This window comes from Varanus komodoensis, unplaced genomic scaffold (assembly GCF_004798865.1).
Source record: "Varanus komodoensis strain SLA01 unplaced genomic scaffold, ASM479886v1 scaffold1, whole genome shotgun sequence".
In the NCBI taxonomy this organism is placed as follows: domain Eukaryota; kingdom Metazoa; phylum Chordata; class Lepidosauria; order Squamata; family Varanidae; genus Varanus; species Varanus komodoensis.
Genome location: NW_025335268.1, coordinates 113,533,396 through 113,553,534, shown reverse-complemented (window position 1 = coordinate 113,553,534; position 20,139 = coordinate 113,533,396).

Sequence of the window (20,139 nt, the reverse complement as noted above, 5' to 3'; positions counted from 1 at the left end):
TCCGAAGATGGATGTCTTCTATTTGCTGCAAATGTTTCTCTAGAATTTATGGACTGATACCTTGGAGCTGAGATCTTTTAATAGGAAGGAACTGTTGTTGGTTTAAATTAAGGTTGTCCTAGAGGAATTTGACAAATCAGTGGTCCAGCATGTATTGGACCTAAGATATTTGGATGTGAAGTTTGTGAAATAATGCAATCCTTTTAGCAGATTGCACCAAAAAACAAAACACCCCCACCCCATGCCTCCAGCCCATCCCCCCACTTTCTACAAATGAAGCTTGATTTCAGCAGAGTTTTAACCCAACACAAACAACAGTGATTGTAATCTCAGGGTTTCACTCCACTGTAAGAGAAAATACCTTCTATTGAAGGCTGTCTTGAAAGGAACTGTGTTATTTCTCCCCCACCCCACTTCTCTTTCTCTTTCTTTGGTGGGGTGGTTGTTTGGTTAAATCAACCCTACAATTTCCCCTGGAGACATTGTGTGCTGAATTTAATATAATGATTTTACATTGCTCTGATACCACCAGCAAAGATGGGTGGACTATTTCTCTTCAATGCTTGCATCAAATCCCTGGGAAAGAAACTCAATTATAGTTAACTACACAAACACACATACACACTCTTCACCTTCAATTGCAATTATTTGATCCCTTCTAGGTAGCGGCTGCTATCCATTTCTGTAATAACATGAAGAGAAGTCAGGAATAAAGAGGAGCAGATGAAAAATCTGTTTACAATTCCACCAGAGGAGAGGGCAGACTCTTTTACAAGCCTTTGCTTTTCTAAAAGGGCATGTTTTTGTATGTATACACAACCATTTAACCTCTGATGATATTATACCCATGAAGAAACAACAACAAAACAGGTAATTATATAATAACTGCTTAAAAAACAAAATTATGTGCAATAAACAAATGCTTCCTTTGGCCACCCTGGGAAACAGATGCCACTTCAGGGCAGAAAAGCATTCAAAATTAGTAAGTTAGGCAAAGGCAGAATGTGGCAGATTTAAGGTGGGGGGTGGGCTGCCAGAGAGAAACAGGCAACGTCTGGACCCAGGGCCACAGTCTGCCTTTGGCCTTTCTAAAGCCCTCTCTCTGTTCTTGTCCAAAGCTATGGCAAGAGATACTTTTTCCCTTCCCTGGAATCCCACTGCATGGGAAGAAAGAGGAAAGAATCTACCCATGATGATTCTAGGCTTTGACCCCACTGATTTGCTCCCAAGAGATTAACCAAAAGGGAATGCAGCCTTCATCAGGTGAAAACTTACCCATCTCCTGTTTCTCACAGAGAGAAAAAAAGTTTATATTTTGAATCATTTATATGTAAAGTTTATAACTAAAATATAGTTTATATTTTAGGCTTGATCCTAAACATATTTATTCAGAGTTAAATCACATACCTTTCATTTGGGTTTATGTCCAAATTCCTATTTCTGCTTTTTAACAGTTGCCTGAGCGAGGGACACAGAACTGCACTTTCGTCATTCCTGTTCTCCATTAACAGAATGTGGGAGCAGTTTCCACAGGTGAGCAAGCCAGCCTGGGATCTCCAGAATATTTTGTTTTATTACTAAGGAAGTCAAGGAAGGAATCCTAAGGAAATCAAGTAATCCAGGCACATACGCTGATTGAAATATCTAAAAAAGGGATTGACAACTTATGACCCATCAATATTTTGATCTTCAAATCCCATCATCCTCCACCATTAGATATGCTGGCAAGGGATGATGGTAGTTGTGGATAAAGCAGCTGGATAGCCATTAGTTGTCCACTGCAGATCTAGAGCTTTGAGAAAGAAAGCTCCAGGTGAACTCACTGCTACTAATGCCCACATCATGGATATTTATTCACATTCATCAAGTCGAAGGAACTATACCTGATACAGGCATATGAGTATCTTCTCTACATTTGTAGTGAACACCCTGCTGCCTAGAGCTGATGGCAGTTGCAGTTTAGCATATCTGGAGGGTATCAATTGGAAAAAACTGATTTATATACCTCCAATTTTAATTTTTTTTGAACAGGGGAAGCAATCTTCCTCAAATGTAAGACCTGGGAAGGGAATTCTTTCCAATTATTCAAGCATCTCCTTACCAGGAAGTTTCCCCTATTTAGTAAGAAAGCTTCACTTATTTCATATATCCTTGAAGTGTCTGATCCTTCCTTAAACTTGGAAGCTAAGCAGGGTTGGGCCTAGTTGAAATTTGGATGGGTGACTTAAATGTTGTGAACTGCCCAGAGAACTTCGGCTATGGATGATATAGAAATGTAATGAATAATAAAAATAATAATTTTAGTACACTCTGTTCTTGGAGGCTTCAAGGAGAAACCAGTTTGAATTTTCTTCTGTTTAGTTCCAAGGGAACCTAAAGGGCATACTCAACTCTCAGTTCTCCATGATTGTTTATAAATAGAATGCTAATAGAAAACAGATTGCAATCCTGTTTAACCCAACTGTAAGGGAATCTTTGTAAGGAACATTTTACACAAATCCAGTGCTTTAGTCCCAGAGATTAATTCCTGGATTAAGGCAGATCATTGAGGAAAAACTCCCAACCACTTGTTTTGCAAGAGGTAGTATTTTCCCTTCAATCTTATTGATCTCTCATTCATTTATCTCACTTTCTTTTTGCTTTACTATGTTTAACAATCTACCTGTGTTTCAGTGAGCCAGGATGTTTACATCCTGATCCCTTCACTGACCCAATTAGACTATGTGCAGTGCATGTCTATCTTTTTCTATATACTTCCTATCTCATTAGTATCAACCTTTCCTACGCCATTGTTTTGAAACACATCACCCAGTTCTTCCTCTCTCGCAGAGGCAGAGACAAGAGAGTAAATGGGTTAAGGTCTCTCTCCCTCTCCCCACCCTCTTTCCCTCACATCAGAGATAACCAAATCACTGCCTGTCCCATTCAAATGCTGTACCTGTATGTCTTTTTTATATTTTTGTAATAAATACAAAACTATTTTAATTTCTGGCTGATTGTCTATTGCTTTTCCCACCTCAGTTCCTGCTATTGCACACTATAATGCTTGATTAAAAGCCCATGCACATGACAGTTAGGAATGTATGTATACTCTGCACATATGTACATATGCACACATAGACATGGTCAAAAAAGCCCAGTTAAGCATAGTGAGACTTACAAATCAATATACATACGATTGTGCTGTAAAGATGCAATCCTCCACATGTTTAGTAGAGAGGAAACCTCTGTGAACATAGTGGGGCTTAATTCTGAATAAACATTAGACAATAAGAACATAAAGGTCAAATAGGCATTTTTCACAAATGTTGTATGTATAGTATTCATAATCATATTTAGAATTTCAAAATAATGGAAATCTTAAAAAGGACAATCTTTCTAGGGTTCAGCTCATCTTTTTCCTGAATTGTATGGAACTGTCTGAAAAACAGTATGATTGCTGATTAACTGAAGGGGAGTGGCCTCATCAACTAGCTGCAGTTATATGGGTGGGGTGATGTATTCTAGTTCCTGACTCCTAGCAGAGCAGAGCAAGCTGGTCTAGGGCCTCTGGGATACAAGCAGCCAAGCTCCCAGTGAGTGAGTGACCAGAGAGGGCAAACAGGAGTTTGGCAGAGGAGTTTGGTGGGGGAGATTCCTAATATTTTTACCGCTTTTTTCCTCTTCTTTATTTCACCTTAGTTCTCGCCCACCCCCATACACACGCACTTGCAACACACTCCTGTTTACAAGTAGGTCTGTGTTGTTAACTTTTAGTGAATACAGGAGAAGGCACCAGTTGTCACAACAGCCCCCTAAGACAGAATCACTAAGGTTGCACAAACAATGGAGCAAGGAGACTCTGCAACAGTGGACTCTGTGGTGACCTGCAACAACTGTGCAATGTTTATTTTCTTACCTGAGAGCAACATGACCTACACATGCAACAAGTGCAAGCTCTTGCTAGAAGAAAAGGTGGGGGCACTAGAGCAGCGAGTGTACACCCTCAAGATAATAAAAGAAAACTAAGAGGTTTTAGACAGAGTAGTGGAGCTAAATATAGCAAGAAGAGTATCAGCAAGGTGAGGCAGAAGAAGAGAACTCTGAGGGAAGGGAAAATGAGGAAACTCCCTGGAACAGAGTGATAATTAGTTGCGGAAGACCTAGAAGACACTCTCCACCAGTGGAAGCAGTAAAACTCTCGAACTGCTTTACTTGAGGAAAAGATGTGTGAAAAACCCATTGTGAAAGAACTAGATGACACACTAAGAACCTGAAAAAGAGATAAAAGGCCTATCAAAAATGGAAAAAGATACTAAAGTTTGCAACCCCAAAAGGAGAAAAGTGATAGTTGTGGGAGATTACCTGTTGCATACCCCTACATGGATCACTGCCTTGTCATGGCGAAGGGGCTTGTTTAGCTCAATGAAGCTATGAGCTATGCTGTGCAGGGACACCCAAGATGGACAGGTCATAGCAGAGAGCTCTGACAAAAGAAGGAAATGGCAACTCACTCCAGTATCCTTGCCATGAAAACCCCATGGACAGTACCAAAAGGCAAAGAGATATGACTCTGAAAGATAAGCCCCTCAGGTCGGAAGGTGTCCAATGTGCTACTGGGGAAGAGCAGAGGGCTAGTACTAGTAGCACCAGAAAGAATGAAGCGACTGGGTCAAAGCCGAAAGGACACTCAGCTGTGGATGTATCTGGTGGTGAAAGGAAAGTCTGATGCTGTAAAGATCTATACTCCATAGGAACCTGGAACGTAAGATCTATGAATCAAGGCAAGCTGGATGTGGTCAAACATGAGAAAACAAGACTGAACATCAACATCTTGGGAATCAGTGAACTAAAATGGACAGGAATGGGTGAATTTAATTCAGATGACCATCAGGTATACTACTGTGGGCAAGAATCCCTCAGAAGAAATGGAGTAGCCTTTATAGTAAATAAATGAGTAGGAAAAGCAGTACTGGGATACAGTCTCCAAAATGACAGAATGATCTCAGTTCGAATCCAAGGCAAACCATTCAACATCACAATAGTCCAAGTCTGTGCCCCAACCACTGATGCTGAAGCAGCTGAAGTTGACCGGTTCTATGAAGGCCTACAACACCTTCTAGAATTAACTCCAAAAATGATGTCCATATTATCATGGGGGATTGGAATGCTAAAGCAGGAAGCCAAAAGATAACCAGAATAACAGGCAAATTTGGCCTTGGAGTAGAAAATGAAGCAGGGCACAGGCTGGAAGAATTTTGTCAAGAGAATATGATGGTCATAGCAAACACTGTTTTCCAACAACCCAAGAGACAACGCTACGCATGGACATCACCAGACGATCAACACAGAAATCAGATTGACTATGTGCTCTGCAGCCAAAGATGGAGAAGCTCTATACAGTCAGTAAAAACTAGACCAGGAGCTGACTGTGGCTCAGATTATGAGCTTCTCATTGCAAAATTTAGGCTTAAATTGAAGAAAGTAGGGAAAAGCACTAGGTCACTCAGGTATGACCTAAATCATATTCCTGATGAATATACAGTAGAGGAACAAATAGATTTAAGGAATTAGATCTGATAGACAGAGTGCCTGAAGAACTACGGATGGAGGTTTGCAACATTGCACAAGAAGTAGCAACTAAAACAATCCAATTACAAATAAGGGGAAAAGGAAGTGAAAGACAAGGGAGAAAGGGAAAGATACACCCAACTGAATGCAGAATTCCAGAGAATAGCTAGAAGAGATAAGAAAGCCTTCTTAAATGAACAGTGTAAAGAAATAGATGGAAACAATAGAGATCTCTTCAAGAATATTGGAGACATGAAGGGAACATTTCATGCAAAGATGGGCATGATAAATGGCAAATCTGGCAGGGACCTAAAAGAGGCAGAGGAGATTAAGAAGAGGTGGCAAGATTACACAGAAGAACTATAAAAGAAAGAACGTCCCTGATAACCACAATGGAGTGGTTGCTGACCTCAAGTCAGACATCCTGGGATCTGAAGTCAAGTGGGCCTTAGGAAGTCTTAGCAACAACAAAGCTAATGGAGGAGACAGTATTCCAGCTAAGCTATTCAAAATCCCAAAATCCTTAATACTTACTTACTTACTTATTTATTTATCAGACACTTCCTAAATAAATAAATAAATAAATAAATATGCCAGCAAATTTGGAAAACTCAGCAGTAGCCACAGGATTGGAAAAGGTCAGTTTACATTCCAATTCCAAAGAAGGTATCATGCCTGATGGCTTGACAGAGATGGCACCTCACCAGAAAGAGTCAAACATTCAAAATGAGAATCAGACAATAGAGCAAGATGACTTATTCTTGGGGCCCAGTAGCCAAATGACCCCTCCACAGCCCAACTTGGGAACGACCGAACAAATAGCTCTCCCACATCATGACCCTTTGCCACCTGAACAAACAGCCCTGTCTCAGCCTGCTCATGAGGCTTCTGAATGGGAGACTTCTCCTCATTCTGACTCTGAGGAGTGTGAGCCAGATGCCCCCCCACCTCCTGATGCTGTGACTCCTGGACAGGTTCCAGGAGATACAGGAAGTGGGCCTTCCTTAGTCGACGCTAATCTTAGACGTAGCTTAAGACAATTGGAACAAAAAAGACAAGATAAAGCTTTGTCCCACCCAAGAGCGGAAAGACGTGACAGGAAAAGCTAATCCCACGTGGGCTCCCCAGAGACATCAAAAAGGGAGAAGCAACTGACTTGTTTAGACCTTTGCAGTAGTGCTTATCTGTAGTATTGTAAATCTTGTAGAAAGTAGCAATAAAAGACTCTAGTTGTATTGCCGACTTCAGTGTGAGTTAATTAGATGAGTGAGTTACAACCTCACAACAGAAGGGCAATGCCAAAGAATGTTTGAACTACTGCACCATTGCACTCATTTCACATGCTTGCAGTTATGCTCAAGATCCTACAAGCTAGGCTCCAACAGAGAACTACCAGAAGTACAGGCAGGATTTCGAAGAGGCAGAGGAACTAGAGATCAAGTTGCCAACATACGCTGGATCATGGAGAAAGCTAGGGAGTTCCAGAAAAACATCTACAGTGGTACCTTGCCTCACAAACTTAATCCATTCCATGACTCTGGTCATGACCCAAATTGGTCATTAGCCAAGTCAAATTTCCCCATAACGTTCAAGGTAAATAAGGTTAATCTGTTCTGTAACCATTTTTTTAATCACAAAAAATAGAAACAAAGTGACAAAGAACAACTAAGTAACAAAGAACAACAAAGATCATGGCCATCTCCCCCCCCCCCCCCCCCACACCCCCGGCCAACTCCCCCCCCCCCCCAGCACGATCGTGACCATCTCCCCCCCACCCCCGAGCACAACCGCAATCATCAACCGATGTGGAGTTTGCGACCTGAGACAAAATTTTTATGAAATTTCTGTTCGCAACCCAATTTGGTCGTGAACTGAGGCATTCATTGACTATGCTAAAGCCTTTGATTGTATGGATCAGAACAAATTGTGGCAAGTTCTTAAAGAGCTGGGAGTACCAGACCATCTTATTTGTCTCTTGAGAAACCTGTATGCGGGTCAAGAAGCAACAGTGAGAACTGGACATGGAACCACTGATTGGTTCAAAATTGAAAAAGGAGTACGGCAAGGCTGTATACAGTTGCCCTGCCTATTTAACTTACATGCAGAGCACATCATGAGAAAGGCAGGGCTGGATGAATCACAAGTTGGAATTAAGATTGCTGGGAGAAATATCAACAACCTCAGATATGCAGATGATACCACTCTGGGAAGAGGAACTAAAGAGCCTCTTCATGGGGGTGAAAGAGGAGATGCAAAAGTTGGCTTGAAACTGAACATCATGAAAACTAAGATCATGGCATCCAGTCCTATCACTTCCTGGCAAATACATGGGGGAGAAATGGAGGTAGTGACAGATTGTATTTTCTTGGGCTTCAAGATCACTGCAGACAGTGACTGCAGACAAGAAATTAAAAGATGCCTGCTCCTGGGAGGAAAGCTATGGCAAATCTAGACAGCATACTAAAAAGCAGAGACATCACCCTGCCGACAAAAGTGTGTACAGTCAAGGCTATGGCTTTCCCAGTTGCAATGTATGGCTGTGAAAGCTGGACCATAAGGAAGGCTGAGCCCCAAAGAAGAAGAAGAAGGCTTTTGAACTGTGGTGCTGGAGGAGACTCCTTTTAGAAGCAAAGAATGGGAAGCATGTGTTTGGCCACTACATGAAAAAGTTCATCAGGTGGCCTTTAAAGTGAAACATAAGGGGAGGGAGAAGTGCAGCATGACATACCATCACCTGACCAAGACTTATATATTTCAACAGAAAGAAAGCCTCAAGCAGGGCTCAGAACCTATCTCCCAAAAATCATAAGAAGAAATCCATGGCACAATGAGAATTAACTTTGATCTCTCTACACCAATGCCCAGAGTATGGGAAATAAACAACAGAAACTTGAGGTCATAGCACATGAGGGCAGTTATGATCTTATAAGAATAACTGAAACTTGGTAGGATGACTCACATGACTGGAACTCTGCAACTGATGGACAGAACCTGTTCAAGAAAAATAGAAAAGACAAAAAGAGAGGTAGAGTTGCACTACATGTATATTATTATTATTATTATTATTATTATTATTATTATTATTATTATAACATTTCTATGCCGCCCCTTGCCGAAACCTCGGGGTGGCTTACAACATGATAAAATACATTGAAATACAATAGTACATAATAAATTACCATTAAATATAAAAATACAAAAAAATACATTGATTTACAAATACAAAATTAAAATTATCAGTATAAAATAAAAATATAGGAGGAGAAAGAGAAGGAAGAAGAAGTTGCCCCGGCCAGATCATATGTTTTAACAATTGAAATGATGTTTAAATAAAAAGGTCTTTACCTGGCGCCGAAAAACCAGTAACGACGGTGCCAGGCGGACCTCTTTGGGGAGTGAATTCCATAGGTTGGGCGCCACCGCAGAGAAAGCCCTCCTCCGGGTACTTACTCTCCTAATTTCTTTCATGGAGGGTTCCTGGAGAAGGGACTCTCCCGCAGATCTCAAAGGGCGGTCGGGCATATACGGACGTAAGCGCTCGTTCAGGTAGCCAGGACCCAACAGAAATACAAGAAGAGGAACTTAGTACCCCCACGGAGAGCATCTGGCTTAATTTAAAGGAAGCAAAAAAATAGAAAAACATAGCTATTGGAATGTATTACCGACTGCCCAGTCAAAAAGAGGACAAGTCCTCTTCAAAAAATCTACTTGCCAGCTTCTCCAAGAATGCAGAACAATGATAAGCAAAGTGCCATGGCGACTCACTCTTAAGGGAAAAGGAGTCCAAGAGGGGTGGAAACTTGAAAAAGAAGATTCTCCAGGCACAACTACAAACATCAAGAAAAACGTGTAGAAGAAAAGAGAGGAAGTCCATGCGGATCAACAAAAAGTTAAGAGACACAGGAAGTGGAAGCAGGGCCAGGCCACACAAAAAGAATATTAACAAATAGCAGGGAATTGCAGATAGGATGGAACAGGAAATGAAGTGGGAATAGCAAGGGATGCTAAGAACAAGAAAGCCTTCTTCCAATACTTCCAAAACAAAAGGCACGTTAAAGAGAAAGAGTCCAGCTACTTAAAGTGGATGGCAGAGTGATATTAAAGGACAAGGAAAGGCAGCTCAATTCCTATTTCACCTCAGTCCTCTCCTACAAGAAAATCTACAATCGAGAGGAACTACAAGCTGAAAGTGGGAGACAACAACCCAAGATTGACAAACAAATGATCAAGGCATACCTAGATGGAATGAACACGTTCAAATCTCCAGGGCCTGATGAACTCCTTTCCCAGAGTCATAAAAGAGCTAGCGGAGGAACTCTCAGAACTACCTGCTCAAAGAAATGCTGCATTGCAGCAGCAGCTAGGGTGTCAGTGTGTGTCTCACAGGAGCAGAGCAATATAGGCTTGTGTGGTATTTCTGCTGGTGTGTTTGTTTGTGACTTGACTTCATTTTTTTCTGGGGCACTGTGAGAAGGAGAATGGTGGCCACCATAAAATAATGGTAGAGAATATTGAAGAAAAAAATGACAACTTTTTTCTAGGAGGTGGGGTAAGAACAAATGTTTTCTGAAAAGCTCAGTGAAAGTATTTTGAGAAATGCTGGCCTGGCTTTAATCTTCAGACAACTTGAGCAATCAGTGACCCTCCAACTCAGCAGCAATGCTAACAAGATCCTTTGAATATTGATGACCGCTAGAAGCCAATAAAGCTGGTCACATGACACAGCAGTGCACAATGGACACCCTACTGTGCAGGCAGTGCTGTGGTGGTTGCCAGTTTGAGCATGCAACTCTCACTTGAGTGTTGTTGTGTCAGGGCAACCCAGAAACCATGGAACAAGTGAGAAGTTAAAGAACCTTTGCATAATCCATGGAGAAGGATTATGCAGGAACTGGATAACCATACTGCCCTCTAAAGGCTATGCAGTGAATGCGGGTTATATAACCTCAAACAAGCCACAGAATGCTGTCCAAACCCAGTTGCTGTGCTGTAGTTGTTAGACTCTTGGACTAAGACTACAAAATCTACAATGAAAGCTTCATGCCACCATGAAGCTCACTATTTCAGCTTAACATTACCTCAAGGGACTGTTATGAGGTTAAAATATAAGGGAAGAGAGATGTGTTGCATCCCACCATCCACTCACTGGATAGAAATGTAATAAAACAAAGATAACAAGTACACATTTATTCAGGGGTTACTCACACTGAGTTCAAAGGAGGTTGCTTTCGAGTAAGTATATATAAGATAGTGATGCATTCTTACTACAGAATATATCCTATAGATTTTTCAGGGCTTGCTTCTGTGTAAAGATGTTTAAGGACACGTCATATGACTTCAATATTTTTCTACTTACTTGGAGTAATACCCATAGGATCAGGCTGTACAAGAATTGCAATAATAGTATGTCTGAGAACATAGACATAATGTTTCAAATAACGCACAATGACTCAACACATTAATTTTTTTCAAAACTGGTTTTGAAAATAATGCTCCCCATAGAGGTCCGCCTGGTGCCAGAGTTATACGCTTTCCAGTGCCAGGTTTTTATTCTTTTTATTCTACCATTATTTTAATAACCAACGATTTTAGATGTTTCAGGATTTTTCTCTTCACAGTTGTACTTTTTATTTTTTCCTCCTTTTTCTTATGTTCGTGATGTGTTTTATATTGTTTTAATAATTGAGGTTTTATATTGTACTTTTATATTTTATATTGTACTTTTATATTTTGTAAGCCATTCTGAGCACTTGGCAATAGGACAGGATATAAATGCCTGTAATAAATACATACATACATACATACCTGGTTAAAAGTCCCCCCTCCCTCCCACCTTTGACAGTGGGAATAATGTATGTAATGTATATCCAATGTTAGTTACTGTTGCAAAACCTTTTTGAATCACAGGTGTTTCTGATCTGGATTCTGTGAGCCCCAGTTAGCTTTTCTGTGTTGCTAAGAGTGTAAAACTCTTCCTCTGGCTAAAATTATCTGTTGTCCAATAAGACTTTGGCCTAAATGTTTATGTATACATGCACATTCCTAATACCTTTTGTTCTGTAGAACCTTTGGAAGTATCTTGCCTTTGCCCAGATAATGTTTTCAGGGAAGAAGAAACAATTCTGTAAAGTTTGAGAAGTCTTAAATATTTAGAAGCAGGATTGTGATAGCAAAATAGGAACTATTCCCATGTACAGAGTGGCAAATGGTATGATAAGTCTAACATTTGTCTCTGATCAAGCATACTTCATTTTTTAAATATTAGATATATGTGTGTACACGTTTGTGTAGAAACAACAGGGCTGTGTTAACCACATCTACTGCATGTCTTGAGCCACTTCAAAGAGCAACACACTCTGATTAGCCCTGTATACTTGTATATATGCATGTGTTTAAGCACTTATTTGCCTCAATGATGCTTTTCATTTTTTAAACAAATAAATTACATCTCCGCTGAACCATACATCACAGTTTCCAAATGATGGCTTTTTACACTCCCTGCTTGTAGTTTATTGTGCAAGTAGGTTAGCTGTAGTTCCATAGAGAAAGGTAAGACTTCCATACCAAGAAAATATTTGGTCAGCATGGGAAGCTCTGTGAGTGAGCAGAAACCAGGGTCTGTTACTTATGCCTCAGACAGTGCTTAAGCAGCACCAGTTCTTCTGAGGAGAGTTTGTGTAGTTATCAAAAGATGAGACCAGGAAGGTGACTCAGATGGCCAATTCTTCTCTGATGTTGTGAATGCATTACAATGTAGTGACATCAGGCCTAAAGTTTTCCAAGAACAAAACATTCCATTGCCTGATCTGGGTGGTCTACTTTCACCACAATTTGTATATTCTCATATAAATAGGGAATCATAATACTTTGTGGCTTGGGGAAAGCATCAAGTGTAGAGAAATTGCATTTCTGTAAAGACAAGTAGAGCCCCAAAGAAAAGTGTAGCTACATTAAATTGTTTGTAGTATCTTCTGTGGCTGTTCCCAATTTATACTTTCACATACAACTTCTTTCATGCTCATGTTTCTCTTATCCTTCTCTACTGGTCCTCTTCTTTAACAATAACTTCAACTATTCCCTAGGCTTAATGGGACGACTGCTGAATATTTTAAAGCTTCTGACTTTGGAGTATCATAAATATTTCATAACACATTTGCAGTTGAATCATGACTAGGAAGGTTTCAATATACTAAAGCCAATGGTCTTACAACCAATAGCTATGAACGTTTCAAAGTCTGCAGCCTTTGCCTACTCCCCTGCCCTCGCTACTGAATTTATCCAATTATGGAGGCAACCCCACCCATTTTCTGAAAAGTTATATCTTATTTGTCTCTCTAGGGACATAATACTAACATTGTGTCCACTTGCAAGGGAATAAGTTGAATGGAACAAACACACTGGGACTTACTTACAAACAATCATGCATAGGATTGTGCAGCATGGCTGTGATTAGTAGAAGTGAACATGGATTTCTCAAGTACAAAACCTGCCAGACTAATCTGATTTCATTTTTTCACTGGGTAACCTTCCTAACATACTGTAGGAATATTGTGGACATAGCATATCTTGACTTCAGCAAAACTTTTGACAAAGTGCCCCATGATATCCAGCTTAGCAAACTAGCAAAAAGTGGGCTAGATGGAGCACCGATCGGGAGGATTCACAGTTGACTACAGAATAAAACTCGAGGAGTGGCCATCAATGGCACATTCTCAAACTCGGTAACAAGTAACAAGTGGAGTATCACAAGGTTCAGTCTTGGGCCCAGTACTCTTCAACATTTTTATTAATGATTTGGATGAGGAAGTGCATGTAACGATTACAAAAACTGGAAGTAATACAATACTGAAAGGGTAGCTGGATGATTCAGGATGATCTTGGTAGGTTTTATTGCAAGGGAAAAAGATCTTGGACTCGTTTATGAGCTTATTCCAGCATGAATATCCTGTTTTTTGGGGGTATGTCAAAGGGGGACATTCCAGCTTTAAGAAGATATATAAATAAGAAAACAGTGCTAATTATAAGTCTTTTTGGTGGAGCAGATTTGCCCCAGTGTGGGAAAGGTCTGAGATAGGGCTCTTTTAAAGGTTAAAAAGAATAAAAACTCTGTAACAGCTCTGGCTAATTTGAAATGAGTGCTAAAGATAAGGGTGTAAAGAGGAATATTTGACAAATTATGTGTTACAGAGATCTGTACAAATAAAAAGGAGGACAGGAACAAAAGAAAGCACTGTCTAGAGCTGGAGCCATTGTTAAAGAGCTCCCTCTGCTGGATGAATAAACAAATTACATCCTTGAAAATGTTTAAATTAGCTTGAATGTTTTGGATGCTTGGACAGGCATCTTTCTCTAGATCTAGCTCATGTCACGCAGCAGTCCAAGAAAGGAGAATAGAAAGCCTTCAGATTTGTCTCTAACTAGAATTGTACCTTCCAGAATTGGAGGGCCAAACATCGGGAAAGCAGAGATGGAATTGGAGATGAAAGGAGTTAGAAAAATTCTTGAGACATTAAAGTACTAAGAGAGGAAACTGAAAAGGTCAAGCAACATTTGAAAGGTCTTGAAACTAAGACTGGAAAGATGGAAGGGAGACCTGCAACATGGGAAACAAGAGATAACACAGGAGATGGCACATCTTATTGTAACACAAATGTATTCTGAAAATAAAAAAAGTTATAGATTTTGGAGGATCAGTTCACAACTTTGTCAACAATAAACAGAAATGTTAGTCAGAGCTAACAGGATGGAGATCCATCATCAATACACAGGGTTAACAGAACTGGGAAAAAGGCTGGTTTTACTGGAGGACAGGCGTCGCCAATCTAATAGTTGAATACATTGGATTTTGGAATGAGGGTATGCAGAGGAGAGTAATCTTAAGACTTATGTGTTGGAATGGCTTAGAAAACTCCTTCCAGACAAGAGATGGGAAGTTGAAGATATAGAAAGAGTTCACAGGAAAGGTCCCAAGTGTGGATCTAGAATGTTTCCCAGAGATGTATTGATCAAAGTTGCTAATTATTATAAGAAGGAGAGGATTATGAAAAAAAAGAGAGAAATGAGACAGGACAATTAAAATTTAAGGAAGCCCCTATCCAAGTCTATCAAGATCTTTGTCATCAGACTTATACTGTTTAGGCATTCTTTATAATACCACATTATTAAGCAAAATGGTAAATGAACATGGATTGAAAGATGTGTGGAGAAAGCTAAATGGATATGAAAAAAGGTTTACTTACAACTTCTCAGTACATAATACACATTCTAGAAAATTTTATATATTTGTATCTAAAGATTTGTTTAGTAGAATTTATGAATCAAATATTGGTTTTATAAAAGTGACAGACCATTCCTTGGTAAATATGGCTTTTATAATTAAATATGATTATAAGGAGAGTAAAAGCTGGAGGATGAATACAAGTATCTTACATTATACAGATATAGTAGATAAAATGGAGAAATACTTAAAGGAAATATGGGAAATCAGTGATAGGACGGGTAGCAATGAAGGTTTCATTGATATGGGATACAATGAAAGTGATAGCAGGAGAGATAAGTATCAGAGAGGCATAAATCTTAAAAAGAATAAACAGATGACAATCTGGAAAGGGAAATAAAGGAATTGGAGAAGAAACATATACAAAACAGGGATTTGAAATTTTAGTAAAAATACAAGCCAAAAGAAAGGAATTAGAAAGTGCACAAGTTGAAAAACTACAGAGAAATTTAATATATTTGAAGAGGGATTATTTTGAATTTAGCAACAAATGTTCAAGGATGTTGGTCAATTCCACACAGCAAAAGTTTAAAAATTCAATTGGAGTAGTTAGGGATGAAAATGGGAAAAAGTGTAATCTAACAAGAGATAAACTAGGAATATTTTATAGTTTTTATACACACATGCACACAGGGAAGAATTATCATTAGACATTAGGTTATATAGAGAGAAAAATGTTGGGAGAAAGCAACAATAGATGCAGATAGAAATAATGGAACAAACAAAGACAAAGAAATAGAAGAAAGTATTAATAAGCTAAAAATAGGAAAATCCCCAGGAATAGATGTATTACGAACAGAATGCTACAAAACTTTTGAAAAGATTTTGACACCAAAATTGAAAGCTTTATTTAATAAAATATTAGAAGGAGGAAATATGCCAGTATCTTGGAAACACTCTATAATAGTTTTGATTCCAAAGCTTAACAAGGATTTGACTGATCTGGAGTTTTACAAATCTATATTGCTAATAAATCAAGATGCATTTTTACAGCAATTATAGCAAATAGAATAAATACATTTATTGACAAATGTATTAAAATGGGTCGATGTAGCTCTATAGTAGGAAGATAAGATGGCAGATTTGACTGGAAGAGTTTTGAACATATTAGAGGTTATAAGCAAAGGGGAATTCAGAGTCAGTATAATAGTCCTACATATTTGTTAAGGTTTTGACTTCATGGAATGGCCAACAATAAAGATATCAATAGAAAAAGTGATAGACTGGATAAGGAAAAAAGGTAAATCTAGGGATCATACAAAATTTGAAGATATGATTATAGAAAAAGGAAAAAAAGAGAATATGTGAATGAAAGGGATAGTTAGTAAAATTTATAAGAAATTATTAGAAGAGAAGGATCAATATGACTCAATTAAAGCAACATGGGAAATGGATTTGAAAAAAAATCAGTACGGAAGATTGGGAAAATTTTTGGATGAAGAGGATATTAATATGTATGTCAGTAACAATAAAAGAAAATTTCTGCAGAATTGTATTGAAGTGGTACCTAGCTTCAGTGAAGTTGAATTGTATAGATAAAAATTACTCCAATTTATGTTGGAGAGGTGATTGTGAAATATTTTCATAAGGGGTGGGAATTGAATATATAATGACATTTTAGAAAAGGGTTTTAAAAGAGTGTAGTTAAATATTAAGTCTAAATATAATTATATGCCCTGAGATTGCATTACTTTCAGGGTTGATTAAAAATGGAGTTGGAATAACAAAGAATAAATAACTAATTTAATAACTGCAGCAGGACTAATTATAGCTATGAATTGGAAAATAGGATACAATTACCAATTGTCTGATTGGTATAGAGAAGCATGGAATATAGTTATTAATGACAAATTAGCATGTGAGATTAAAGTTAAAAGGGCACATAAAGAAATATAAGTTTAATGAGATTTGGGATATATTCATTGACTATGTTTTAAAGAAAGGGAAAGGATTTGAGCCATCAAAAGAATAATTACAGTTTTGGAAGAGGGGAATGTTCTGAAGTATTTCAAAGCTTTTTTTTCTTTTATTCGTGACATGTATTTTTGGTCTTGGTTAGGGGGAACACAGTAATGTAATAAGTATTTTATTTTATATTAAGTTTATGTTTGTATTTTAGAAGAAAAAATCCCAATGGAAGCAATTACCTAGGGAGGCTGTGAGCTCTCCCACACTAGAGGCATTCAAGATGCAGGAAAACTCAGCCCTCTTCAGCACCTTTCTCAGTGGGTCAGAGTCCAATTCATCAGCCTAAGACAGAAGATGTTGCAAAAAGCTTAATGGCGATACAGGCAGCTTTAACAACTTTGCAAGCATCTCAAGAGGCGATGTCAATACGGCTGGAAAGCTTATCAAATGAGCAAAAAGAGCGACTTGACAAATTGGATAACTATTACAGAGGTGACAACTCAGTTATCTGATGTCCAACTTAAAGCAGAACAGAATACACAAAAAATACAAGTATGTGAAAAATTGGAGACAGTAGATAAAGAAATATATTTAATTAAGCAAACAAATAAGTCAACATGGGACTCAATGGCTATATTAGAGATGGAGAAGGCATCTTATTATCTAAGATTTCAGAATATACCTGAAGAGAAAAATGAGGACCTTCGAGAGATCATAACTGTCATGTTGGCGGAGCTTTTAGAAATTGAGAATGATTTGCAAATGGGTTGGCATGCTTTTATGTGCTATGAGAAGGTTAAGTCTCATGGGACTTTTTTAAGTCACTTTATTAGAAAATCATTAATCTCAGTGTGGGAAAAGTTAAAGTCAAAATTGTATAATAAGTTACCAAGATGGCTTTCACCTATGGAAGCTTTTGTATATCCAAATGTATTGAATTTTGAAGGGATCATAAGATATGATGATATTTTGGATAAGGATGGAGGCCTGAAACTAGATCAAGAAATACAAGAACAGGGACTCAATATCTCGTGGTGGTATAAGGTGCAGATGCAATCAAGATATGCTAAAGATTGTAAAATATGGGGGTTTTATAAAGACCTAGCAGCCTTTGATCAAGTGATGTTAAAAACAAATGAGAAAATGATTAAAAGAATTTATGAGTTCCTACTTGACAGGAAAATGGAAGGGGAACAGGTTAAGGAAACTATGATAACATGGGCACAACATTTTGGATATAATATTGGATTAGAAAAGTGGCAAAAGTTATGGGAGAGAAATATTAAGGTAACCTTAACGACTTCGTATAAAGAAAATTTATATAAAATGTTTTATAGATGGTATTTGTCGCCAAATCGGTTAGCTAAAATGTTGCCAAATATGTCAAACAGATGTTGGAAATGTAAACATGATGTGGGTACTTTTTACCATATGTGGTGGACTTGTGAATATGTGAAAAAGTATTGGATTAAAATACATAAATGGCTTGAGGAAATGCTACAAAATCCCTTAGCTTTTAAACCTGAAATTTTCTTGTTAGGTATTGTACCAGAAAATATTAGCAAACAAGAAATGTATTTGATACTACATTTAATCACAGCAGCGAGGATTGCGCTTGCTCAATACTGGAAGAGTGAGGAACTACCCACTGAGGAATGGATTTTAAAAAAGATTCTGGACTGTGCAGAAATAGACAGATTGACTCTATTATTGAAGGAGAAAGAAGATACTGACTTCTGTCAAACTTTGGACCTTTTTTTACAAGTGGCTGGAGAAACAGAACTTGGCTTAAAGATGTCTTTAAATTTTTATAAATTGATTTGAATATGATTATAGAATGTTTAAAAAATATGTTATAGGGGGCTGACCCAGTATGTCCGATGTATTTGATGATTGGTTATTTTTTTACTTTTTAGTTTAAAATCTTAATAAAAAATGTGCAAAAAAAAAAAAAAAGATGCAACTGGCCAGCTACCTGAGAAGGATGGTTTAACTTGGTGTCATGCCCAGAGCAGGGGGTTGTACCCGATGGTCTTCTGGTCCCTATTCTATGGTTGTGTGATTCTATAGTAAGGGTCCTAACATTTTGACTCTGAAAGTATTTTATTATATATATTTAGCTAGATATTCAAATGTGATCAAGTGTCCAAACGAATATTGGGTGAGAATGAAACCATTAATCAGTCACTTGTTGGGATTAATTAATTTACAGTGGATTGCTGCTATGAATCATAGTATCTGATCCCAAACATGATTCATTCTTAGGAAGGCTATTTCTTAATTTCCATTAAGGGTTGAACCTGGCATATGCTGTTGTGTATCTCCTGAATGAAGCCCTATAGATACTTGCAATGTTGCACACTATTACTGAAAAGAGTTGGCCTCATAAAAGATTTAGTGTGCAATCTTATGCAGGTTTTAGGGAGAAAACCCCCTATAATTTCAGCATGGGACTTTTTGGTGTGTGTGTGTTTTTTTTCCTTTCTAAACATGCAATCCATTATTTACTTAATTGTGTTAGCCAATTTGATTTAGCACTGGAACTCTCTATGGTTGCTGAAGGCTAATCTTCAATGGTGGGGAGAAGAACTGATGGTAAACATTTTATGCTGTTATTTTCATTCTCCAGCATTATCATGATTGGGTATGAAAAAGATGGAATGACTGTCTAACATTTTCTAACAATGAGTAGCACTGCCTATCTTGTAATGAATCTGCTCTGTTACTAAGATCACAGAGAAGGCCCTTTCGAAGATTAACACTCTACTGCTTCCATTTTGAAAGGCCCACTTTTAAACCTTTTGCTCTGTTTGTTAAGACTCTGCTTCTGTAAGTTTTTATTATGTCTTTATGCATTTCCGTTTTTTTGTTTCTTTAAGGTACAATCCCATGCACCTTCAGACAGAAAAAAAGGCTGGCACAGCCTGGGGGTTGTAGGGGTTTTTTTCCCTATCCAAACTTGCATAGGATTATGCCCATAATTTGTGTAAACTGTTCTTGGTTGGTTCCAGAAAGGCAGATTAGAAATGAAATAAATACTTGTGTTAATTCAATTGCCAGATATTACACACTTTGGTAGCTAAAATGGAAGCACTTTGTAATATGCCCATTTATTTCAGCATGTCTGATTGAAGCAAATTATGAATCAGTTAAAATTCTTTCATTGATTAACATACTACAATAAGGATAATCTTACCTGTGCTTCATGTGTTTCTATTGCTTTCTTTTCAAGTGCAATGACTCTTGTGATGTTACTACTTTTTATTTTACATAATGAACCCAGTGTTTTAATTCTGTTTGCCAAACTTTGACAATATATTATAACTGATTTTCCAGAAGGAAATTCCTTGAATTGCAAGTTCTTTACCCTAATAACTAATGACAGTGATAATGATGGGATTGAG